Here is a 15220-nt window from a genome sequence, read left to right as displayed (position 1 = left end):
AGCTCTCTCAGCCTCTTATTTAGCATGGAACAGGGACGGTTCTCAAAACCCCCTTACAGCACACACCCAGGTCTCCCTGACATCCACTTCCATGGCCTAATCCCAAAAGCAGCCTCAGAAGTGCCGCACCACCACCATTCCCAGGCTATCCATTAAAACTGCCAGCTCTGCCTCCCGCAGGGCTGGATGTACTAATGCAAACAAAAGGCACCAGATGAGTGACAGGAACTCGACCCTCAGCGCTCAACACCCAGTTCCAGAGCTATGGAGGAGCCCTGGCATCTGCTCATGGATGGAGATGGTTTCCACTGCCGGTGCCCACTGCTCACTCCAACAAAGGGAGGGAAATTAATTTAGTAAAGATCAATTTACTGATACCCTAAAGGAGGCCACTGCAAGGAGAAACTGCAAGCTGCATTCTCTAAAAGCATTAAATAATTCATCTGTCTGGCTTTGTCTCACAGTCCTACAAACTGCATTCTGAATATTTATAAGGCACGGTTGGTGGGTGCTGCTCCTTTCTGTTGTAGAAAGAAAAGGGAGTTTCACACCACCCAGGTCGTGCTTGCGGCTTTGCAATGACCATTAATGTCACAGTAACGAGTAAAAATAGGGGGATTTGGAGTATTTATTCGAACCACAAGCTGAAGCATCCCTCCCTGTTGTAGGTAAGAGACCTTCAGAGCCATCCCCTGAAGGCTGAGCTTTGTCAGCAGCAGGATGAACTCAGCACAAAGCAGATAAGGACAATTGACTGATTTCTCACTGTAAATTTCCTCTTCTCACACCAGGTCTGGTACCCACAGACTTGAAACAACCTCAAGAGAGTAAGAAAGCTTCCCTTGCGATCCCATTCATTATGTCCCTTGCTGTCTTCTGTGGGTCTTTGAACGCTTTTTCTCCCCAAGCTGGTCTTTAAAACCCTCGCTATAAAAAAGCAACCTGCCCTGCACCTAAATGAGCTCCATCCATTCCTACAATCTCCAGGTTGCCTGGGCCAGGCCCTGGGAGCTACTGCCCATGCAGTGACAGGGGGGAATAGAGCCCTGCACTGCTGGAGGGAAGGAGCTGTGGCTGGGCCAGGCAGCCCTGATCCAGGGTGGCCCAGACTGCGCTTCAAACTCCGATGTTGGAGTGAGAAACAAATGAATAATCAATGGAAGAAGAAAGAGAAGAGGAAAACAAAAAGCAATTATAAGGGAAAGGGATCAGTGGGAAAGGAAATCCTGCATATTCTGGTTAAAGAAGTAGAACACAGGTTGGATTTTTGTGCCTGAGGAGGTGCTGAAAGCATCAGCATCAATACAGACTTGCACATTGTTTGCTAAGGTGACCACCTTGGATGGATCTAGAATAAAGCCACACTCAAACAACAAGTCCTGGCAGGGACAACATCACAAGAAAGAGGATTCCTGTGCATCAAGTTTGTCACTCAACATATATTGATGAAACAGAGAAAAGGAAAAGGAATGGCTTTATCATTTCAAACCCCAAGGGTGGATTGTGGCAGCAGTGGTTATGAGTGGAGAGCCAGGGCAGCTCCTGGTGCTGCTTCTTCCTTATCCCAGCATGTGGCTGCAGCCTCATCCCTATTCCCCTCATGTCCCCAGGGCCAGCTCAGGGCTGCTGTAATTCCAGCTCTACTCAGGGCTCTCATTGCCACGGAGACCTGATGCAGATCACACTTGCAGGGTCAGCATTAATTACAGCACTGCCAAGCATGGGAGGCAATGGGTAAGGCACCAGCTTCTCCAAGGAAACATAGGAGTTCCATGGCCAAATCCCACGTGGACCAAATCTCCTCATCTCACTCCCAATGGGGATGCTCAGCCACCGGGTTAAGGAATGGTCCTGCCAGCAAGGGATGCAGGCACTGGCTCATCACAGGGTGAGCTGCACAAGCATCCCAAAAGAAACCCACAGTGATGCACAGATGCTCTGCTTGGTCCACAGACCTTTGGGAGGCTGCACAAGGAGACTATGAGAATAAAACCTTCCTGCAAAGAATCTGAATTCAGGGATTGGGGTCTGTATGGCTCTTGGGAATCTTTGAAGGATCTGCAGAGCCACTATGGATAATGGATTGGCATAAGAAAGCTCAGAGGGTATGTCCACACTGGAGATGGTGTGTATCCTCTGAGCTGACAGAGAGGAAGGGCAGTGGGGAACAGGAAGGTTAAATCTGCTTTAATTTCACCTAATCTACCCAGACAGCACAGAAAAAGGCTCCATATGATAATGGACAGCTAGGGAAAAGGAAACAGGCCAATAAATAGTGTAGAGGTTGGGATAAATCTAATTTTTAAAGCCACATATCTAATCAAAGCAAATTACACCTGCAGCCTGACTCTGGATAATGTTAATGCACAAAAAGGAGCATTAATTATACCCCATCTAATGATTTTTACATTAAAGATGCCAATTCTGCTTAGAGCTTTGGAGAAGACTGTGTCCTCCTCCTGAGCAGACAAGAGCTGGGTCCTACCTGATGCACAGCTGGATGGATGCAGAGGGCAGCAAGTTGGACCACTGTGTCCTCCATAGAGTGATGGCATGGGGAAAGCTGATTCCTCATGTCACTGGATCTTCTCACCCACCATCCATTCCTATGGGCAACCCAGCACCTTCTGAGGCTCCAACATCCCCCATGCCTGTTGCTTAGACCTTTAAGCTCAGCCAAGACTCAGCTGTGCAAATCTGACTGCTGCTAATACTAATAAATCCAAAGTCTGGCTTTGCATCCAAAGGTTATGTTGACTTTAAACACCCATGCAAGCTTCTTATGGCAGTTTATAAATCCCAGCTCAAAATCTGCCTATCCACATTTCATGTGCACTGTGCTTTGGGTTAGCAACAGCAAAAGAAATCACTGAACTCCCCCTTGGAAGAAAAGAAATACTTAAAATGAATTGAAAGAGGTAAAATTGTCCTTTTTTTTCCCCCTCAGTAAAAGCACATGATGGAATCATCATAAAGCTTTTCAGGTTAATCATCTCATTTGCCTTCCAAAAGAAACCCCCTGGATTCTACACACCCATTTACATAAGAATTTAAAAAGACCTTTAAATTTATTCCTGAAATAGTTGTATTCAAATCATATTCCCTGACATCCAAAACCATTGGGCTTCCTGCAAGGGAACACCAGTAATTAGCAACTGGATTCCTGAATGTGATGGAGATAGATACAATACAAAGAGGTGGCACAAGTAAGAAGGCACTGTGCTCCCTGGCTTTCCCTGGAATTGGGAAGGGGCATTAAGGATTGGTTTAATTAGAAAGAGCTGGACTGGAAGGAGCGTTTATTACAGGCATTGGAGAGCTGCACAGTGGAAAACAGCTTAAAACATTTAACACATTTAAATTACTTTGGGGATGTGAACAAGGCATTGATAACTGTGCTAAAGTAAACCCCAAATGCTCATGGGCATCTGTAATCCCCGCAATCTATTTGCTGTGGTCTCTGTAGAACATCAGTGTTTAAGTACCTAAAACTTCAAGGTAAATCAAAGGCCATGAAAATGCAGCAACGGCAATAAACCAAGGTGAAAAAACATCCATATCAAAGAGAAACAGAGACTGCCAAATGCCTTTTACCACTCGCAGAGCCTCATAAGCAGAATGGGAGTATTTACAGCTCAATTTAAATCTCTGGTGAATCATAAGCAAAACTGATAATACCATGACTTTTCCAGGGGTATCACACCTACCCTTAGCCAGGAGCATCCCTCATCTTTATTCATGTCAGCAATCTTGCTGTGATTTGCCACCCAGCTCTTCATTTACAAGGCTAAACATGAGCCCAAATGCCTCGCTCTGGGTTTCCACATGCCTCAGACTCAGCCAAAAGCATCTCACAAGGCAACTTCTGTCACTAACAGAGCTGGAACAGAAGCAGGGAGTCCTGCCTTTCAGTCCTGTGCCTTAATGCAAGCTCTCCCTTCCAAAACCAGCCCCTGAGGGTGTCTCATTCCCTGCAGGTTTGGCCATGCCCAGCTGTGTCCTCTCACCTAAGATCTTGCTCCTTAGAGGAGCCTGGAGGCTTCTAGAGCATCCATGCAGGGGAATAACATTGCTTATGGGCAACACACAGGCTGGCTCCAAGGCAGGGATTCTCACAGTTTATAAACCTTTTAATACATCTTTAGTAAAGGTCTCTTTGGGACAACATTAATAGGTCCTGTGCCTTCCCAGCACACCGAGATGACAGCTGAACAGCTACAACAAGCAGCACTTTGCTTGTACAAAGCCATAAGGATGATGCTGCAAATGGAGCATCCCCAGAGGACCAAAGCAGTGTCCCAGAGGAAGCTGTGCTGCGGAGGGCAAAGCTACATTAAACAGTGCTTTGGGAAGTGGGAATTAATCAGGATATAGAGAAGCAGATCTTAGAGATCCCAACCACGTTACAGGGGTGGCACTGGGATGGGAAGGAAAATAAGATGATTCCCTTCCCTCATCAGCACTACCAGCACCCACAAGCACCCAGGACATGTCCTCTAGCCCTGTTTATGGATGCAGCAAATGTTCTCCCCTTGTTGTGTGCCAAAAAACAGGAGGTGGATTCCCAAGTATTCATTCTCTGGGGTCTTTCCCAGCCAAGTGGCTGGAAGCAGGAGTACCATCGGCTCAGCACTGTGCCCACTTCCATGCTTCAGCCCCCTTTGCAGCTATTGAAACACACCAGCACATTTATATCCCAGGGGAGCAGAGGGAATGAGATTTCCTTTGCATCAGGTTCTGGGGCAGAGGGGGAAGGTCCTTTTCTGCTTTATGGGCAGATAAGGAGCATTCACAACTCCATCATGGAATAAAGCATTCACAACTCCTAAGGAATAAAGAAGAGCTGGTCACAGCTTTACTGTGTCAGCGTGGTAAAGTGGCACAACCAAGCCACAAAAATATCTTCTCTTCCCCAGCCTTCCTTCTATTTAGGTAGTGCATTTCTCAGTTAGAAAAAAGAACAGGATATGGCTTCACGTATATTGTTTCCTTCGACATTCACCACCTTGGAAATCAGTTCCCACTCCAACAGCTCCTCCAGCCTTTCCCTCTTGCTTATAACAGCATCAAGGAGCAGAAACTGCATCATCTGCCCCGAGTGCCCAGACCTGAACACATGAACCAGAGGAATTTGAGCAGAAATGGGTTTTGCATGGCATATCTTGTCCCTACTCCAGCAAAGGATTGCGTTATCTCAACACTTAGAAGCTTAAGAGCTTTTCTGGATTGAAGCCTCGCAGAACAAAAGCTGTCTGGGAATGGAGACCAAGATCTGATCATTTACAGCCGGAAAAGGGGTTAAATTTAAGGAATGGGTTGGGTGTTTTTTACAGGCATTTAACTCAGCTCAGAATAAAAGCATTATTAATAATAATCACCGCATACAAAGTTCTAGCTGCAATGTTCCTCTTTGTCCCCATTACCGTGAATCACTGCGAAACGCTTGTCTGTGCATTCTGGCCCCGCACACGCAGCCTCGGAGGAGCCAGATGTCTGGAGGCAAAAGCAAAGTATTCATCAAGCCCATGCACCTGCCATATCCAGCACTATCAGGCTGGGCTTTGCTCTTAAAACCTTGGTGGGCAGGAATATATTCCTGCAGCTGCACTATAACAGGGCATGGGAGAGAACCCTAAAGACCACGGTGCGATTGCGGTGCACTGGGAGGTAAATGAGGAGTATGAAGAATTGGATGTTTAAGTAATTCTCACAAGCATCTGTGCAGGCATTTACTCAGAGCGTGTTCATTGATTTCAACGTGAGGGAAAGTTGCTGTCTCATGCAATACCCGGATTATTCAGGTTGAAATGTGAGCACCACCGCTGGTTTCATCCCACAGGGTATTCCCCCAAAGAGCCTCAGCTTCCTCCTTGCCTCTGAGAGATCATTACTAGTGAGTGCAGGAACACAAACCTTCCTCATCTAACCTTTATCTCTATATGAAGAGCAAGGTATTTCAGTTTCTTAAGGGCTTTTCTGCAATGAGAAAAATGAACTGAAGAAGCCAAGGGCTCTGCTGCACGGTTGGAGCACACAGGAATAAAAAGTCCTCATCCTGAGGTGTCAAGCTCCCTTAGACTTACCTGGGTAAGTCACTTGACCCAACTTCACTGAGCTCTAAAACTGGGTTAAAAGCAAGATGTCCCTGTAAAACATAATGCTGAATCTCATCTAAACACTCCTCAAGGGAATGGGATATACAAAAATAGGCTCTGGTCTAATTGCAGATAGGAAGATTGCCTCCAAATGCACAGGGCTGGGTCCTGCTGCAGACAGGAATAGCAGCCCCGTTTCCAAAGGTCTGTCCCAGAAGCAGTGATCCAGCCTGAGGTTTTCCTGCCCGTACAGGACAAGCTCCATCTCTCTGAGCTCTTTTACCTTCACTTCCCTGACTTTGCATTAGTTCTACAGCACCAAGAATCACAGCATCTCAAAAATGAGCATCCTCACTGAGAGCATCTGCAAGGAGCTGCCAACACAGGATCAGCAGCTGCATCAACCATCTCAGATCCACAGCGGGCATCTAAACAGCTCAGAACCCTTGTGTCGACTTCAAAACACTGCTGTCCCTATGCCTCAGCCCATGGTTTATGCTCCTGTAAAGGCAGGATCCCAGAGCTTTGCTCTCAGGCTTCCTCCCAGCCACCAGCAAAGCACAACCGAGATTCCAGCACATGTCAGAGGCACAAGGATGCCCCGACCACATCTCAGGATCCATCCCCAGCTTCATGCCTTGATTATCAGAAGACAAGAATGTGGCTTCTCGGAGCCAGAGGCTAGTGGCTAACATGGAAATGGAAAGCACAGCATTCCCGAAGCGCTGCTGATTTCATTTGCTCATCAGTTTAATTAACTGAGTCTTGGGGAGAAGAAAGAAGTATTTGCAAACTGCCCGTATAATGTGTCTTAGAGCTGGTAATTTCACCATCTGTTTAATTTCACTTCTCTTGTCCCAGCTTGTGATTAGGAAGGAGCTCGGAGCCAAGATACGGGAGAGCTGGTTCACAGCCTGGTAAATCCAAACGGCTGCACTGTCATGGAAGGGGTGTCCAGCTCACCCAGGTCCAGACCCTGCGATGCCTGAAGGACACCCAAATTTGGGATGCAGGAAAAACACAGGTCCAACAGCAAGAACAAAAAGGCCAGCGGCCAGTATGGGAGCTCTGCATCCTTTCCCATCAGTAGGGCAGCATGCTCCCTCCACAGCAGAATACAGCCCTGATGCTTTTTGCATCCATGAAGCTGCTCCTGTTGGGATGGGCCTGGTTGTGCTGGGAGCAGTGCCTTGATGTACAGACAGGCAGGCCCAGAGGAGCTGCTCAGGGCAAAGGGATGCAAAACAACCCCAGCTCTGCAGACAGCTCAGGCTGCAAAAGGCAGTGCTCTTTAGCCCTAAACAGCTGCTGAAACAGGCAGTGGTGCTGCAGGGAAGGGAGAGCATCACAACTGCTGCCAGTCAAGCTCTGGTTAACTTCACCACTAATAGAACTATTTGGGCTCCTCCAGCAGCTGCCACTCTGAATTCAAACTCCTTCTCCACCTATCTCCCCTTTACAGCCATAGAGTTTCCCTGTAGCTGGATTTGTCCCAGCCAAACTGCTCCTCAGGAGTCATGGGGGTATCCTCCTGCAAGCATCTCATCATAGAATGGTTTGGGTTGAAGGGACCTTAAAGCTCCTCCAGCTCCAACCCCTGCTATGGGCAGGGACCCCTTCCACTGGAGCAGCTTCCTCCAAGCCCCTGTATCCAACCTGGCCTTGAGCACTGCCAGGGATGGGGCAGCCACAGCTTCTCTGGGCACCCTGTGCCAGCACCTCAGCACCCTCACAGGGAGGGGTTTTAACCCAATTTGCCATTTTCACCCAATTTGCCATAGAACCGAGATGCCCAAAGCAATGGGCAGCAAGGAGGAGAAGCACACCCTGGTTTTGCCCCTGGAAGGAAGCTGCTGTGTGAGCTCAATGGGTCAGCACACAGCAGGGAGAGCCACAGAAACCAGCTCCCCCGCTCAGCAAACGCCAGGTTTGTTCCCTCTCCTGTTTTCCCTGCGCCAGTAAACACAACAATAAATAGCAAGCTGCAGAAGGCAGATGATTGTGTGGTGAAAGGTGCAAAACATCTAAAAATGATTTAAAGCAGGCAGGAGGACAGGAAGAGAGGGCTGCGGATTGTGTTCGCTGAGGAGGAGGAGGAGCTGTTCCGCTGGTGGAAGGCAGCAGAGGCAGGGAAGGTTTTTCCTGCCCACCCCGCAGCTTCCAGCTCCAGAAGATGCTCAGATCCCTCTTTGCAAAGGTCCCCAGATCCAGTCCTGATGTGGGACCTCACCAGCTCCAGACCCAGGATGGAACAGGAGCAAGGCCAGTGCTGCAGGGGCTGGACCCATGGTCTTTTAAAGCTCCTGAGTAACAGGGGCACAAGCCATGGGCACACAAAAGCTGAAGAGAGATTATCTAGCTGCCATTTCAACACACTGGTAAATCAAAGTCGATGGAAGCCATATGCTCTGCTGGGAAGCATCCATCTCGTTGCCAGGGAAACATCCTTCCCATTTAAAATGGCAGGCAAAAGCTTGCAAAAACCCTGCTTTTAAATCCCTTTTCCCAGGCATGATCCAAGCCCTGCAGCAGCTCCCTCAGCACCATGCCATGCTGCTACCACTGCTGTCAGTGCTTAACTCGGGAGCGTGAGAAGGGGATGGTGCCTCTCCCATGGGGTCCAGAGGGAATCAGACCAGCCTGACAGCAGCAAGACCCTGCTTCCCACTTCCAGCTCCCTCTCAAGCCAGTTTCCATGGTTTATCCCATGGGAAAAACAAGAGATCACCGGCACAGGTCACATCAAGCAGCTCCGCTCAGGGATGCTGCAGCTGCATCACACAGATGTGCCCAGCTGTGGGGCAAGGCACTTCTACAAGGGACTAACTGCAGCATCATGGCCTGGGTTACTGCTCAGATCCAGTCTCTTGCAAAGCAGCAGGTACCACCCGACTGCTTACAAACAGGGAGCAAAACTGACCTTGGAAATGAGAGAAGCTGCAGGCAGGGCTCCAGGCTCGCAGGACTGATGAGCCCATCGCTGAGCTCAGCAGCTGGCCAAGGGTCTCCTCCTCTGCATCCGCACCTTCCTGCTGCTCCCACCAAGCCAAATGTACCATCACTGCTCAAACATGGTCCGGCTGCTTTGAGGGGTCTCTGGCAGCTGATGGAGAAGGGGATAAGGGGGGTGGAAAGGGGCACCCCCAGAGCACAGTCCCTAATCCAGCACTGTGGATGTCACAGCAGCAAGCACTCTCCAGCCTGTTAATGCTAATGAATCTGCATGTGATTTTGCTCTAGACAGAAGATACAGACCAGCGACACAGAAAACCATGCATCCTCTTACAAAGATGTCACTGCTGTGTGTTCGCTTCCAACCTCAGCCTCTCATGAGGTTTATTTTTCCCCTTTTTTAACTCTTCTCATGTTGTAAATCCCACAAGCCAACAAAGCCAGTTGTTAAAGTATGGAAATGGAGTATTTCCTATTCTGATAAATAGCTGTGCTACTTCATAACGGACATCAGAGACAGTATTTAATAATTCAAAGCATAGGAAGGCCTGACGGAACAAGGATACATGCTGAAGTCACCTCTGTATGGGAAATGGTTACTGCTGAAGGGAGAGGCCAGGGTTACAACAGAGTGAGCAGGGATGCTGGATTACTCCACAGGCATCCTGTGCCACCAACAGCTCCCAAATGGGAAAATGGGGATAATAATGCAGGGGCACAGCTGAGGCTAAACCCACACACAGCTCAAGACATGCCCATGGCCCTCAGCCACCATATATCCTTCTAGAGTAGAGTGAATCCTAGCACAAACACCGCAAAGCACACCATGGACCAGAGCCAACAGCAGCATCCTGCATGACAGCACCAAGCCACGTAGGAGCAAAATCCTCCAGCACACAACACCAGGACATGCCCAACACCGCAGCCAACACGTTAATCCTCCCCTAGAGGCCATCTCAAGGTAGTTGCAACAGTCCTAACCCCCTTTTCCTGGCTGTTCACTTGGCTCCTAACCCAGGCGGCAGCAGCCGGTGCGGAGCAGATGCCGCAGCACGAATTCTCCATCAGGGCATCCTGCTCCTGCCAGCGCGGGGAAGGAGTCACCTTCACTTGGTGGCACCGTAGCAAGGTCTCCCTGGAGACTCATCCCCCAGCTCCGAGATGTGCTCGGGCTGTCTGGGAATTATGTCACCAGGCACTGTGAATATCAAATGGCCCTTTCATGATCCGCGCTCTCCTCCCTCCCTCTTGGCTAGGAGCCTCGCGAGTGGTCCACGCCGTGCATTGAGGACACCAGCAGCGATCAGAAGCAGTGAATGGATAACAGCCAGGTAGTATTTGGAGTTACAGCATCACCAGCCTGCTGCTAAACCAAAAGCGGCTCCGTCCTGGTTGTGTAACCCAGCCTCACAGGACGTTCCCAGTAATTACAGGGCCTTTCCCTGCAGTCCCATGGGACCAATACGCTGCATTCAAGAAAGGATGCTCAGAGCCTGACTTCCTCTCTTTAGCACATTTTTGCAGTCTTCCCTAGAAACAGCAAAGAGCAAGAGGAAGCAGGAGGGAGAGGAGAAAAGAGGTTTAATTAATCTTCATTTAATTTCTGCTGCTCTGTTAGCAAAGCTAAAATAAGCTGTGCAGCCCATCAGGTCTGTGCTACCTCCCTGGGCTGCTCTACCAGCCTCTTTCACACATGGGTGCTCATCCCACCGGCCCTCTGCAGCTGGCAGGGACTGCCACTGCAGGGTCAGGCTTGGCTCCAGCCACTGTTCCCGACTTGCATCCCATGGGGATGTGGCTGCAGGGTAGATGGGCCTCCCCAGCCACAGATGGGGGCTGGTAAGCCATTAGCTTAATGAATTTCTCTGGGGTTTTTAATAGCCATCTGCTCTCATGTGGAGAAGGGCCAAGAGAACAACGTTAGGTAGGACTGGGACTCATCTTGGAGGTTCAGCCCCTTTCTCTGCAGGGAGCTGAGGTTTGGGCTCTATGCCACACACACACACACACACCTATGGCAGGCTTATGGAGCTCAATGGAGGTGATCCCCACGTGTCCACGTTATTGCACATGAATGGGTCAACCTCAGGCAATGCGCCCTGTCCTGCCAGCAGGTCTCCCAGATTTGGCTATTGTAAAGCACAGGGTAGACACCTGACATTAGGATGCGTCTCCCTTACTTACTCTGCCACAAAGAATCCCAGACTGGTTTGGGTTGAAGGGACCTTAAATCTCCTCCAGCTCCAGCCCCTGCCATGGGCAGGGACCCCTTCCACTGGAGCAGCTTGCTCCAAGCCCCTGTGTCCAACCTGGCCTTGAGCACTGCCAGGGATGGGGCAGCCACAGCTTCTTTGTTCCCCATCTCCCAGTAGAAACAGTGGGACAGACACATCTTTAGAGTCCCATTCGTTTGTCTTATTCAGGCACTTCCGTCACCGCTCCCTACACTCACACCCTCAAATCATTCCCCCCATACCAAGTCAGGTTACTTCATCACCAACTTAAACCCAAGTTTCAGGCCTACATGGGGTTATTTATCCCAGGCTTAGGTGGGAGATCTAACCATCCACAGACTGCCCCTCAGCAGCTCACTCTGTGCTATTTAACATGACTCAAGATGCTCTCAGCACCCACAAACAAGCATCCAGGGGAGCACAGGCTCAATGCTCAGAGGGACAGCACAGAAAAGGTTCCAAATTCTATCTGATTTCTATTGCAGGGAAAGAAAAACATCAGCAGCAACAAAAGGTCAATGCCGAATTCTTCCTACCACTCATTAGCTGGAATGACAAAGAGAGAAGCTGCTAATTAGGAACAGCATTAAAAACATCAGATGATAAAGGGGAAAACATGGAAAAGCAGAAGAATGGAATGTAAAATGCTGTGACAATGACATGCCTGACAAATGACAAAGAGCTCCGGAATTTCTCCTTTCTCCAGGTCTTTTTCCTTCCTTATAGGAATAGCCACAACCAAGAAAATGACAACCACAGTGATGGGCATCCAGGAGCCACAGGGACCGAACCACGAGGTCATGCTAACAAAGTTTCTTTAGTGCTGATACGGATTAAATGCATCGGTCCCTCGGGCTATGGAGACAGAGCCTTCATGAAGTGCCAGCAATTTAGTTCAAGACATAATGACATGAGGACTTGTCCCTCTGGCTCAGAGTGATGCTTAATTGGGTGTGAAGTCAGCTTTTGGATCAACATTGCCATTAGCACGCTGGTTTCTCTGCAGCTCCCCCGAGAGCTGTTAGGTGAAGGGGCCTCCTTGCACCCCCAAAATCACATGCAGTGAGGCAGCTTCCTGCAAGGCCACCAAGCAGGAGTGGGGTGGCTCTCAAGAGGGCTGTCCCAGGAGAAACTACACTGAAATGACTCCAAAGCTGCCACCTCCTGCACTGGCAGGGTCTCAGAGGAGCCCATCTCATTTGTCCATGGCACCTCCAGACACCATCTGATGCCTACAGAGAAGTACAGCCACTCAGAACTACCTCATCTCTCCTTAAAGAAGAACGATCCCACTGACCAAACACCCAACAGCATCAAGAAACCAACCTCAGGGGAGAAAAGGAGGTACAAATCATGCTGTCCCCTTAGTCATGAGCCTCTATAGACCAAGAACTGCTCCTGGACATGGGCATGCAGTATGCTGTGTCCCTATGAGCTGTTATAGCAGCAGTGCAACCCCGAGATGGCCAAACACCCCATGCAAGCTCCTACCCATGTTCCAAATGGCCCTGGTCCTTCAGCCAGAGAGATGGGATCAGCAGCACGGATCTTCCAAACGATGGAACCAGTTTGAGGGTTGGTTTTGCTGCTCATTCAAGCCTGGAGCCTTTATATAGAGTCAGGGCAGGATCCAAAAGCGGAAGAGACACCCACTCCCAGGGAGTGTAACACACACACACTGAAATAAATAGCTCCCTGCCTCAGGAGATGACTCAGGAATTTCACTAGTCCTTAAAGCACGAATCACTGCTAATAAACCCCAGGAAACTTGGAGCACAGCCCAAGGAGAGGTTAACTGGACAAGACCTGGCATTCCCAGCCTTGCCAGGCACAGAGGAAGGATGCACAACCACAGAATCAAACCAGTGTCCAACACTGAAGCAATAGCTACACCAGCCTAAACCCTTGGTGCAGTCTACCTGCTTCAAGAGCAATGAGTAGTCCTTATTACTGGGGAGAGGTTTTGGTCTTCACTGCTCCTTCTGGAAGCACTCAGGTTTAACCACCATATGGCTTGAAGCAGCAGGAGGCAACAGAGCCTTCACTCCCTGTTTGTCCACCTATAGTATTCAGGTATTTATTTAACTCCTTTGCTCTCCTCTTGAGTAAAAGGTGAAGAACTTACTATGCTCTTCAGATCTGGTAAAAACACCCTAAGCAAGCATAAACTCAATTAATGGCCACTTTGCGACTGACTTGCAGACTCCCAGTGCTGTCATTTCACTGCCACATAGAACACTCACACAAGAAAGCTGCTAAGCCCAATTCACAGCCCTCTACATGCTGCATTTGTAAGAACAGCAAGATCCCAGCAAACTGCCCCGGTATGGCTGATCCACATCCCAAGGAAGATGTGCCTTCATCCTCCCAGCCCAATGATCACGCTGCTAAAGTGCCCAGAACGAGATAGGCTGGGCCCATGTCTCTGAGTCTGCTCCAGCCAAAACCAACCCCGTTTTCTTGTGCAAATCCAAGAAGCACAAAAGAAACCAACCCACCAATTCAAAGGCAAGGAAAAAAACTGGGAAAATACAGTAAGAAAGAAAAATGGAGCAAAGATAACATTTACCAACAGTCCCCTGACAACTACTTTACACCTTTCATCCATCTCCTCTGTTCAATACAGTCTTGCAGCAGGACTGGCTCTTCCTGGCTTGATGTACAGAACAAGCTTGTAGACTTCTGCTTTCATTAGGGGTGCTTGCACACTGCTGTAATATTAACAGAGCATTGTTTTCCCTTTGGTATTCATTTTACCAGCTACTCGATCGAGGTTTTTCCTGTTTCATTTGTACCCCACATTAGTTTTCCTCACCGCATCAAACCGAAGTGGCACCAAACACACGCAGCAGGTACCCTTGTGTGTATGATATGGCATGGCACTCACACAAGAGAGGGCATTCACACAAGAGATGGAGGAGTACATGAATCACACCTTTGAGTCAGGATTTCTGCTGGGGTTTTTTGTTCCAGGCATCATAACTTCACAGGGAATGACAGCACACGTGTGGAGCTGCATCGGGATTGCCTGCCCCGCTGCGCTCAGATGTATTTTGCTTTGACACTGTCACCTCCTCCGGCTGGCAGAGCTCTAAAGCAGCAAGCAGGACTTCCAAACACATCAGGGCTTGTTTACAAATGAGGAATCAGTGAATCCCTGGGAAAGACCCTCTTAAAGGCAAAATCTCTGCCTCTTTCAATCATGTCCTGAAGAGACCAACTAGCAGCCACAATGGGCTGCCAGGATGCTCAGATGGAGAGCGGCCACCTCCTAACCCAAGCAGAGGCAATCATTCCCTTTCACCTTGCTTGTCCTCTTGTTTCTTTTGTTCAGTTCCATCCTCCCAGGGGAGGCATTAGAAAAAAGGAGGAACTCTGAATGAAGATTGACCACAGGAACTCCCCTCTGAGAGCCTAAACACCACTGTTGCTGCTTAGGAGCTATAATCAGTATTAATGAGGCTTGATTACCTCCTGATTTCCCCTGGGTCTGGGGCTGCAGGTCTGCAAGAGCTGATTAGGGTTGGCTGTAAAGGTTTTTCTCAAAACTGTTCCTCAGTCAATGTGGATCTTGGATCCTGGTCATCCCATTCTGGTGTGGATCCACCCCATCTATCCTGACCTGGCAGTGTAATTCTGGCTCTGAACATCCCAGGCTGTGGCAGGAGATGCCTCAACTCACTACAGTTTTCAGTTAGAAATTGTTCCAGGCTCTGATTTTGTGTTGTCTGGATTCATCCCACCCAGCTTGAAGCCAAGGGAACTTGGACGCCCATGGTCATCAACAGAGATGGGGATCTCCAGAAGGCAGACCTGCGCTGAAGCTCTTATGGGACTTGTCTGAGGAACCCAGCAGGTATCTGAGCATCACCACATTCAAGCTGAAACCAACATCTGAACATTGTATGTCCCAAAACAAACCAAGTGACTGCTCAGTCA

At 49.0% G+C, this 15220-nt stretch overlaps 1 protein-coding gene across 19 annotated transcripts in view; it reads right to left on the bottom strand.

Annotated features, from left to right (window-relative positions):
* Positions 1–15220, bottom strand: part of KCNQ2 (potassium voltage-gated channel subfamily Q member 2) — a 64644-nt gene that overhangs the window by 43777 nt on the left and 5647 nt on the right. The gene's annotated exons all lie outside the window — the stretch shown is intronic.

This window comes from Neopsephotus bourkii, unplaced genomic scaffold, assembly GCF_033783945.1.
Source record: "Neopsephotus bourkii isolate Nb327-2 ecotype Australia unplaced genomic scaffold, CSIRO-AGI_Nbou_v1 NB_1060, whole genome shotgun sequence".
NCBI lineage: Eukaryota > Metazoa > Chordata > Aves > Psittaciformes > Psittacidae > Neopsephotus > Neopsephotus bourkii.
This window is presented reverse-complemented; position numbering and strand designations above follow the sequence as displayed.